Raw genomic sequence first — 10,866 nt, forward strand, 5'->3', positions numbered from 1 at the left:
GGTAAGATGATTCGTGCATCCTCTGCAGGTTGGCCAGGGAGGTCTCGGGGTCTCTGAGGCTGGCAGGGGTGGGTGATGCTCCTCCAAGTCCTAAAGATAGAGGATGTCAGGGAGACACTGCTGGCCTCCTGGAGTCTCCTTCCGTGCAGGACAAGCCAGATCTGCGCAGCTTCCCCACCTCTCTGCCATCTTGCTTGCTTGCCACCCAGTAGGGTGGAGCAGCCCTTCCAAAGATGGGATGGGTGGCCCAGCCCCTTCCTATCTCCTTCTGCCCAGGAGTGGCCCACCTGTGGGAGGCTCAGGTTCTGCTCCGGTAGCGATGGGTCGGCTGGCGCAGCACTGATGGGGCTGGGCCTGCCCTATTCGGGGAGCTTCAGAGCTAGGGAGCCCACTTGCCCAGGTAGAGCCCCCTCCTCTGATATCATCCTGGTCAGCAAGAACGAGGTAAGTTGGTCTTGCTCTCTGACAACTTCTTTGTCTTTTTCTCAATCAGTTTAAAACTTGGATAGCTAGAGATGAAAATTCCCGAGGGGGAATCAGCTCAGCCAACGAAGGGTGAGGCCCACTGGGCAGCAGAGTCTGCAGACTGGAGCTGGACTCATCCTCCCAGGTACAGCAAGGCTCTGGTGCCATACTCGGTCACAGCTGCTGGAAGGATAGTCAGTCTAGCAGACGGAATGCAATACTGGGAGGGCAGGGCCATGGTCAACCGGAACGATCTGGCACAGAGGAAGGCAGCAGGAAGCTCAGACGGGGTGGACTCATCTTCGTCTTCCAATGCATCATAACAAAGAACCACAAATTTACCAGCTAATAGCAACAGGCATTTATTGTCTCACAGCTCCCATGGGTCAGGAGACTGGGCTCAGCTTAGCTTGGGTGCTCTGCTCAGGGTCTCACAGGGCTGCAATGTGGGTAGCAGCTGGGCTGCATTCTCATCTGAAGCTCGGGGTCCACTGCCGGCTCACTGGTTGTTAGCAGAATTCGGTTTGTTGCAACCATAGGGCTGAATCCCTTGGCTCCTAGAGGCTACCCACTGTTTCCTGCCACAGGCCCTTCCATGATGTGGCCATTTGCTTCTTCAAGGCCAGGAGGGGAGCATCTGCTGCTGCTCGGAGTCTCTCTGACTTCTTCCATCTCTGACCTCTAGACCCTCATTTAAGTGGCTCGACTGATTAGGCCAGGCCCACCCAGGATAACCTCCCTTTTGATCAACTCAGAATGGACTGATTTGGTACCTTAATTACATCTCCAAAATCCCTTCACCTTTGCCATATGCTATGAGTTAAATTGTGCCACCCATAAGGTTATGTTCAAGTTCTCATCCCTGGTCCTATTTGGAAACAGGATCTTTGAAGAGTTGATTAGTTAAGATGAGGCCAACTTGGAGGAGGGTGGGCCCAAATCCAACGTGACTGGTGTCCTTATAAGAAGGAAACAGACAAGGCTGTGGAGGAGAAGTCCACATGAAGACGGAGACAAGAAACAAGGCCACAGAGGGACGGAGGCAAAGGGACATCTCCAAGCCAAGGAACTGCCGGCAAACTCCGGAAGGTAGAAGAGGCAGTGGGGTGTTCTCCCTAAGGCTGCAGATGGAACATGGTCTTCCTGACACCTTGATGTCAGATGTCCAGCCTCCAGCACTGCAAGACAATCAGTGTCTGTTGTTTGAAGCTGCCCAGTTTGTGGAGCTTTGCTGCAGCAGCCCCAGGAAGCTAAGACCCAGACAATGTGACACGGCCGCAGTGTCACCTTCCCCAGTGTTCGCAGGTCTGGCCCACACTCAGGGGAGGGGATTAGACCCAATGTGCACCCCAGGAATCTTGGGGGCCCTCTTAGAACCCCACCCCCCAAAGATGGGAGTGCGAGATTCGAGAGCTCCAAGGCCAGGAACTCCTCAGAAGAAGGCAGTTGAGTGGTGTCAAGGCCAGCTGTCAGCGAGTGACAGAGCCCAGCCCTGGCGTCAAGTGCCAAAGTTTGGGGAGAGCACTGGACAGTTGGTGCTTGCGCACAGCAGGAAAGGGGGGACCCCTAAAAGGCCCAGTTATTCAAACAGGGCAGGGGTCGAGGGTAGGGAGTGGGGAGGCCAGGCCAGCACAGCCTAAGTCCCTTTGGCCTGGCATCTTACTTGGCTCTCCGAACTGAGGCTGCCCACAATCCCAGCGGTGCAGACAGAAAAAACAACACCCAGTAGGAGATCCACCCTGGCTTTCCAGCAGTGGCTTCAGAATACCCATTGTCACCCCTTCAGGCCAGAGAAGAGTCCCATACAGCTACACTCCCAAGGGGTAAAGCCTCTTTGCTCCAAGAGGACGATTCCATCTGGATTCTATTGGGCCTCGGGCAATCTTGGGCTTGGCACTTGCTGGGACCTCAGCAGTTCAGGTCCATTAGGGAGAGAGTATGGAGATGCTGGCCCTGCAGCACAAACAGACTTCAGGCCAACAGCAAGGCCATGTGAATACAGATGCCTGATGGATCACATCAGGTATCGTGGATATTGTCCTGGGTCTAACTTAGTGGGGATTGAACCAGGAAGTCAGGAGGGGCCCCATCAGCCTGGGGTGGGGGTGGGGGACTTGTCTGCGTGCTGCGGTTGGTACACCATCCCCTCAACCCCTGGCTAGCCAGGAACCTGCAGGAAGGGCTGATGGTCAGGGAGGGAAGGCTGGTAAGGGCTGGTAGTTTCCACGCCCCAATAGGTCTGAACTCAGAGTTCTCAGGCTATGCCACAGGATGGGTTGGGCACATGGAATTAGACTGTGCCAATTTTGCAACTGTAGATCCCAGGACTGCGGCTGAAGAGACTTAGAACCAAGAGAGCAGCAGAAGTGGGGAGGCCCACGGGAGCCCCCCTGCCCAGCCAGACCCCACATGCCAGCTCAGATCCTTCGTTCTGGACCCCTGGGTTGGGAGCTTAGGCTGCTGCTGACTGAGGTGGAAGGGAGCCGCCATTTCCTTCTCCAAAAGAAACAGGAGAAGGCAGAGGCCAAGGCAGATAGAGCAAACGGGGGCCTCTAAGCTTCTGATGGTGACCCTGCTTCTCCAGAGATGAATGGCCCAACCCAGAATGTGCTCTTCCAACTGTTCCCCTCCCAGCTGCCTTGTTCTCTTAAACCCAAGAGCTGCTTTGCCCCATCAGCTGCCTTGGACCATCAACGAAAGTCGAACCATCAGTCTTGATTTTGTCCCTATTGCTTTTGCTTTCTCTTCACCCTCTGAGCTTTCTCTGCTGGTTGAAGGCTCATGTTGGAGTGCTCTGGCCTCAGCCTGGATTGCAACCTAGAAAGGCTCATGGATCCTCCTGGCCGGCCCCTGCCTCCGACACCATCCTGGGCAAGGCTCTGTCTGCATCCTGGCTGCCATCGATGCTGCCAACTGGTCCATTAGGGGAGGATGGGCCCCAGCAGGGCAGGCCAGCAGCACATCTCTGCCCAGCCCTGCCAGGCACTGACGCTGGGAAAATTCTGAGCAATCAGGAGGGGTATAGTGGGCAGAAAATCCTCTTCCAGGCTCTCTAACCCCACACTCCTTGTCCTGAGTTCACAGCCCCTTGCAGTGAGCTGCCCTGATGAAAAGGTCTTCTTGGCTGTTCTTTTAGTAGAACTCTTTCAGCCTTTGTCCTTCTCCCAAGGACTCCTTCCAAGGATTCCCATGAAGGAGCTTTACCAGCTTTGCTAGCGAGAAGCGGCTGGGCCAGAGCCAGGGGCCTGAGGCCTGGATGAAGCGTGGGTAGATGCAGCTGGTATTCATTCAGGCCCTGCAGATTCCATGTCGAGGTTTAACTCACCCTGTAGCGGACACTGGGGTGCACAGTGGTTATCCCCAAGTGAGCGCCATCCCGTTGGAGCTGGGCGTGATCTCTTGGACCGTGGCTCTTGGGAATCCCAGTGAGAATGCATTATTCCAGAAAATAAGCTCTATGATTAGAAAAATGGCTGTTTACTCATTGCTAATGGATCCTGTGGGACAGTGACATATCCCTTGGCTTGCTCTGTGCATTGTTCCAGGAACGATGCTCAGATATGTCAGTGAGATCTGATTTACCATGTCGTCCTCACGTAAGTCCATCTTTCAGCAGCTGTGATGGCCACAAATTATCTCTAATGGGGTATCAAAATCCCAGTGCCCCAAACCTAATGTGGGCTCTGGCTTAAATTTCCCCATTACAGGTGCAGCAACTTTGGGGGACAACAAGAGAATAGGATGGGCAGGGGGCTGGATTCTCCAGGCATTTTACAACCCACAGCCAAGGGCAGCCCTGGGCTCCCACTCTGGTGTGCTCCCAGGACTGCAGCGTGCTGGCACACACCCCATCTATCAGGTCCAATAACTGGGTTTGCATGGTTCCACTGTACCCCAAGCCCAAGAGCCCAGCTGAGTAACTTGCATCGCGGTCAGGCAAGCTGGAAAAGAAGAGCTGCTCTCCATTCTTAACCCAGGCATGGAAGGAGCTTGTGCCAGTTTGGATGTATTATGTCCCCCAAAAAGCCATATTCTTTAATGCAATCTTGTGGGGCAGACTGATTAGTCTGTTGATTAGGGAGGAAGAGTTTGATTAAATTATTTCCATGGACATGTAGACCCTGCCCATTCAGGGTGGGTCTTAATTAAATCACTGGAGTCCTATAAGAGATCTCACGGACAGAAGGAGCTCAGAGCAGTTGAAAGGGACATTTTGGAGGGAAGTTAAGAGTTAACACGGATGCTGACACTTGGAGATGCTTGGAGATGTTTGGGGATGCTAGCCCAGAGTTTGCTCCAGAGAAACTAAGAGAGATAAGCCCAGGGACATTTTGGAGAAAGCCATTTTGAAACCAGAATCCAGGTGGAAAGGATCTGGAGATGCCAGCCATGTGACTTCCTGGCTGATAGAGGTGTTCCGGACGCCGTTGGCCTTTCTTCAGTGAAGGTATCCTCTTGTTGATGCCTTAGTGTGGACACTTTTATGGCCTTAGGACTGTAAATTTGTAACCAAATAAATCCCCTTCATAAAAGCCAATCCATTTCTGGTATTTTGCATAACAGCAGCATTAGCAAACTGGAATAGAGCTGTTTCTGCTCATGGCTAGCCCTATCCATGTGTATGTTGCTAAAGAGAAAATAAGCCCTTCTCTGTGCTTTTTAAAGAGGCCCATCCCTTATAAGTATCCTTCCCATCCCCTGAAACTCATCCTTAAAGTAACATCATGGGAATTTTCCAGAAATAGTGCAAATATTTTTCTCAAAATGATCTTGATTACGAGCAGGGCAATATATCAGCCACCACCCTTCCCTTCTTCCCAATACCTACTAATGATATTTTAAATAGTTTTCCCACTAGTCTCAGTGCCCCACTAGTTCCCAGGGTCACTCACTTCATCTCTTGCCTCATCTCTCACCTCTTCTACTTGAAATGCAAAGCAGGATTCTTAGGCTCTGAGCTCTTGAGTCAAGCACCTTTGGATTCAAATCCCAGCTCTGGAATTTCCTTGGGGCGTGCCAGTTTTAAGATGAGTCAGCAAAGTTTCACCATCCTCCCATTGAGAGTGGGGTCTATGCCCCCTTCCCTTAAAGCCAAGCCCTGTGCCTGCCCCATTCATAAACCACAATCGAAGTACCAGAGCCAGCTTCTGGGTCCAGCTTCTATTTCCTGTGTCTTGGCGTGCCCCTTCTCTCCCTGGGAGCCCAGGCACCATGTTGCAAGGAAGCTGAGGAGCCAGGGAGGAGGTCCCTGGGAGAGGACCCCAGGTCTCAGGCCCACAGCCCCAGGTGAGCTCCCAGCTTTTCACCAACACTCATTTGCCGGACTCACAAGTGAGTTCTCTTAGAAGTGGCCCATCAAATCCCCAGGAGAGCCTCCCACCTGACAAGCTTTCCCCAATGAGCCATGGCTGTGATGCAGAGTTATGAACACAATAAATGTGTTGCTGTTTTAAACCACTAAGTTTGGGATCGATATCAGCAGATAATGGGAGCAGGGAGGGTGGCCTTGAGCATCTCATCTCTCGTCAACCGGGACTGATAATGGAGACTTCCTCTTAGAATTGTGCAAAATTTATGAGACTCTCCACGTGAAGCATTTACACCTGGTGAGTGCACCATGATGGTGCTGATGCCAACTTTTAAAAGCATCACTCAAAAAAAAAAAAGCATCACTCAAGGTCAACGGCCGCCATCATTAAACAAAAATCGTCCCCAGTACAGTGAGTTCCTGGCATGCAGTGACTGGCAATAAATATTTGTTGACTTAATGAATAACAGGAAAAGGCAGCACAAGGACCCACCTGGTCTTGGCAGAAGCCCAAGGTGGGGACCTGGGCAAATTGCCCAGTTCTTCACACCTTAGGCCAGTTCTGCCTGTTGGGAAAATGAGGTTCCGGAATAGCAGGGAGAGGGACAAGTTGGGGAAGGAATGGTGGCAGAGAAGAACTGTAGCCAGGGTAAACTTCAATCTTCTTAGTTCAGGGGAAATTTAAATAAGAGAAGAGAGGACTCACGGATACTATCTCACATCTTTAAATGACAAGAGAAAGAAATCCATTATTCGCCATTTCTCACTTCCCTTTGGGAAAAAACCACTACATTATGTATATTTTTCAGTTACAGGCTATCACTAGAGGTAATAAGAAAAGTCAGTACTTTCCTGATTGTGGCCATTAGGTTAGAGAAATGGTTAGAAGTTTTCTGCCAATATCTATATTGCAACAATTGGGCATAACTGTTAACAGACTGAGAAATTTAGAACTACAGAAGACCTATATATTCTCTAGAACAGCCTCCTTCATCTGATGGATCAGAATGAGGTCCAGAGAGTAGATCATGGCTTGCCCCAGGTCTCAGAGCTAACTGGTGCTCTAGTGGGGACTGGAACCAGCTCTCCTGACAGCGTGTCCAACTCTCGCTCTTTCTGCGCAATTGAGAAGCAATTCTTGGCTAAGAGCTTTATCCTATGCAGGCATTTCAACTACCTGGGAGTCTCTGGCTTCTCCTGTTAAGCTTGAGCTGTTTTGCAATAAATCAACTGCAAATAAACCCTACAACAAAATTCTTCCCCTGCCCCGCTCAAACAGGTTCTAACAAATTTAATTTACACTTTCAAGGGGCTTATTTTTTTATTTTAGGAAATACTTTTTAATTTCTGTAATTCCACTTGAGGGCAGTTAGTAGGGAAATGAAATGTGGCTCGCTCTGCCTTTCTCAGACTTAACTTTAATAATCTTTTATTTTAAAGGATAAGAAGGCAGAAATATCCCCCTAGTTGCTTTCCTTAGGAAATAGTCTATTCTGGGGAATTTTCTTTTCCTTTTTTTTTTAATCATTTTTTTTAATTGTAAAATACAGCGTATATACATAGAAGTGATAAATTTCCAAGTGCAATTTAACAAGTAGTTAGAGAGCAAATTTCAAAGAATATTATAGGTTGCATTACCACAGTCTCAATTAATTTCTTATTGTGAAATATAACATATATGCAAAAAGATTATATCTTTCAAAGAATGACTTAACAAGTAGTTATATAGGAAATTTCCAAAAATGTTAGAAGTTACAGTACCATAGTTTCAGTTATTTCCTTATTGTGAAATATAACATATATACAAAAAGGTGATAACTTTCGAATTACAATTTAACAAGTAGCTATAGAACAAATTTCAAAGGGTACTGAGTTACAGTTCCACCATTTCAATTCTTTCCTTCTAGCTATTCTAATACCCAGCAACTAAGAAAAAGAAAATTGTACAAAGATTCAGTATTCATAATCCATTGTTAAATTCCATCTTGTCTATTGCTGCCCCTTCCTCTAGTTTAATCACTTTCCCGATCTTCAGGGACGTCTAGGCAGTGACCACCCTAACCTATTCATGTTGAAAAGGGGTGTCGACATTAAGGGAAAAGGGGACACAGCTGGTTGATGTTCTTGAAGAGACTATTGCCTCTGGGTTTTGGGACTTAGCTGGCATAGGAGGTCTCTGGAGGATTTAAGTTTTTGAAGAATAAATTTAGTGAGTGAAACTTTTATAGCATCTCAGAAAGGGATCTGGGTATTCTTTAGGGTTTTCAGGACTACTGTGGACTTGGGCTTATCATACTGTGGTCATTTGGCATACTAGCTGAAGCTTGCATAGGAGTAACCTCCAGGACAACCTCTCAACTCTATTCGAAATCTCTTAGCCACTGAAACCTTATTTTGTTGCCTTTCTTTTCCCCCTTTTGATCAAAAAGGCACTCTCAATCCCTCGATGCCAGGGTCAGGCATATTCTCTGGGGGTTTTTCTATATGCCTTTTCAGCAACAATGAGAATTTCAGTTGCAGTGTGTATGAATTTCAAGTTTCTTCTTTGTTGGGAATAATTAGGAGAATTATTGAGAGGGAAGAAGGAAGTGGAAGGAAAGGCACCTTGAACTTTGATCAGCCCCAGCCCTGTGAGGGGGACCCAGCAGGGCACAGCCTGGCACAGTGGCTACAGCCACCCAACCAGAAAGGTGCCAACATAGCTGTTTTTAATGAAAACTTTCAAATATACAAAATAAAAAAGAATAAATATTTGCCATAGTAAGTATTTGTTCATATAAATATAATGAAACTTCATTTGCCTGTTACTACCGGTTTCAACAATTATCAACTCGTGGGCAATTTGTTTCATCTGTAAACCTCCTAAACCCCTCCCTCCCAGATTATTTGGAAATCCTGGACATGATATTATTTCACCCATAAATATTTCATTATATAGCTCTAAAATCATCTATGTATATTCATATATACACATATAAAGATATACATATACCTATTATCACATCTTTGAAAATTCTCAGTAACTCCTAAGTGTTATAAAATATAAAATATTCTATCAGGGTTCAAATTTCCCCATTATCTCATAATTTTTTTTTCTTTATGGTTTGTTCAAATCAGGATCCATACAAAGTCCATATGCTGCAATTGGTAGATGCTTCTCTTGAAGGTCTTTTAATCCACGTACTGAAGTTTTCAATGAAGAACCAGGCATAGGGGAAATGTGTCTTGGCATGTGAATTGCGCACAACAAAGTAAAACTGATATATTACTGTTCTATGAACTATGAACTCCCCCTAGGAAAGCTTAAACACTTTTAGCAATCAAGTGAAAAAAAAAAAACAGCAAGTATAAATTTCACAGGCCATTGACTCAGAAGTGTAACTTCATATTACTAATTTTTAAATTGAGCCCCCTATTCTGTCTCTTGTTGAAAGTGCAGTCTAGTCATTTTCAGACAAATCTAATCAAGCTCAGTGAGTTTCCAATTCTGGTCACAGCTAGAACATCTCCCTCCTGCTGTCCCTGGAGCCAACATCATCAAATGGAGCCAACATCATCAAATGGGCCCAACAAAAGGCTCTGTTTAATCTATAAACCTCCTTCCCAGCTCATCCTTGTTGTTGGCCGAATGCAATTCCTTGCACTTGTGGGACTGGGGTTCAATTTCCTTGCTGGCTGTGAGCCAGGACTGCCCTTTGCTCTTAGAGACCACCCACATCCTTGCCACACAGTCCCCTCCATCTTCAGCCAGCAAGGGCACCTCGGATCCTTCTCCTCCTTCAAATCTCTGACTTCTTCTCCTGAAACCAGGTGGGAAAAGCTCTCTGTTTTTAAAAGACTTGCACATTTAGGTTAGGTCCACTCAGATAACCTCCCTTTTTAACTGATTTGGAACTACTGCAATATGACATCACAGCAGTCCTAGGTGGGTGTTTGACTGGATAATGGGAGCAGGTGTCAGGGTGGGAATCTTGGGGGCACATCTTAGAATTCTGCCTAGCACCCCATCCATGGTGAAAATCCATGAGCTGCTGCTGGCCCCTTAACCGTCCACGCCTCCTCTTCTCATGTAGGTCTCCTTGTCTCACTGCAAGCCCTGGGCGGTTCCTCAGGACAGGATATCTCTCTCTCTCTCAGCTAACCTCCGGAAGTGAGGAGGGCAGGACTGGGGGCTGAAAGAGAAGCTGACCCCAGTGCACTGGAAGCTGTGGCTTCCGCTGTCTCAAGGGGACCTGGGACGGCCTGTCAGAGTGACCCTAAATGGAGGCCAGGAGGCCAGGCTTCTGAATTCCTACATCAGCCGAGTAAGGGCCACAAGCACTTCCAGCAGGAGGGTGACATATGGTCTTGGCGAAGGAGGTGGGGGTAGTCTGTAGTGGGGTCACAGCTGTAAGGCATCTGCCGTTCCCAGCTATTGGGGGTCAGTGCACCCATCCTCACGAGGGGACAGTGTCCGAGCATGACAGCTGTGTCCCTTCTACCAAGCTTTTCTCCTTTCAGCATTTCTCTACATTACACCCACATCTTCTTTTTTTTTAAATCAGCCAAGACCCTTGGCATCTTTGTTCCTGGTTGTGCCATGCCTGGGCAAGCAAAAAGATTTCATCTTTTATGAGTCGCTCTGCCCCACGGTGAAATGGATATTCAAGTGTAAAGTAGCCAATGTCACAAGTTTAATGTTTAAAACATTTTATTGATACTTTTATTTGTAAGTGCTCTGCTTTACCGGGTGTTTGTATGTGAGTAAAAATTTTAAGCCACCTTAAATCCTTCCTGGAACAGAGCAAGAAATGAAAACAACAAATGTTTCTGGATTCTCATGGGTTCCCTTAAGGCTAAGTCCTGCCAACTCCCTTTTCTCTAAAATGCCATGGGGTGTTTTCTAAATCCCTGGCCCCATGGGTCTCCCTTGGTAGATTGCAAGTTTTTTTTCTGGTAGATTCCAAATGTTTTGAAGCCCAAGATCTGCCCTGCTCCCCCACTCTCTCCAGCACTCTCAGGCCCTAGGGTGCTCGGCAACAAGTTAATATGACCCTGGTTTGACATAATAGATAAACCTGCACATAAAGAAGACTACCCTAGTTTTCCACTGA

The sequence above is a fragment of the Choloepus didactylus genome, chromosome 16 (genome assembly GCF_015220235.1).
Source record: "Choloepus didactylus isolate mChoDid1 chromosome 16, mChoDid1.pri, whole genome shotgun sequence".
NCBI classification, from domain to species: domain Eukaryota; kingdom Metazoa; phylum Chordata; class Mammalia; order Pilosa; family Megalonychidae; genus Choloepus; species Choloepus didactylus.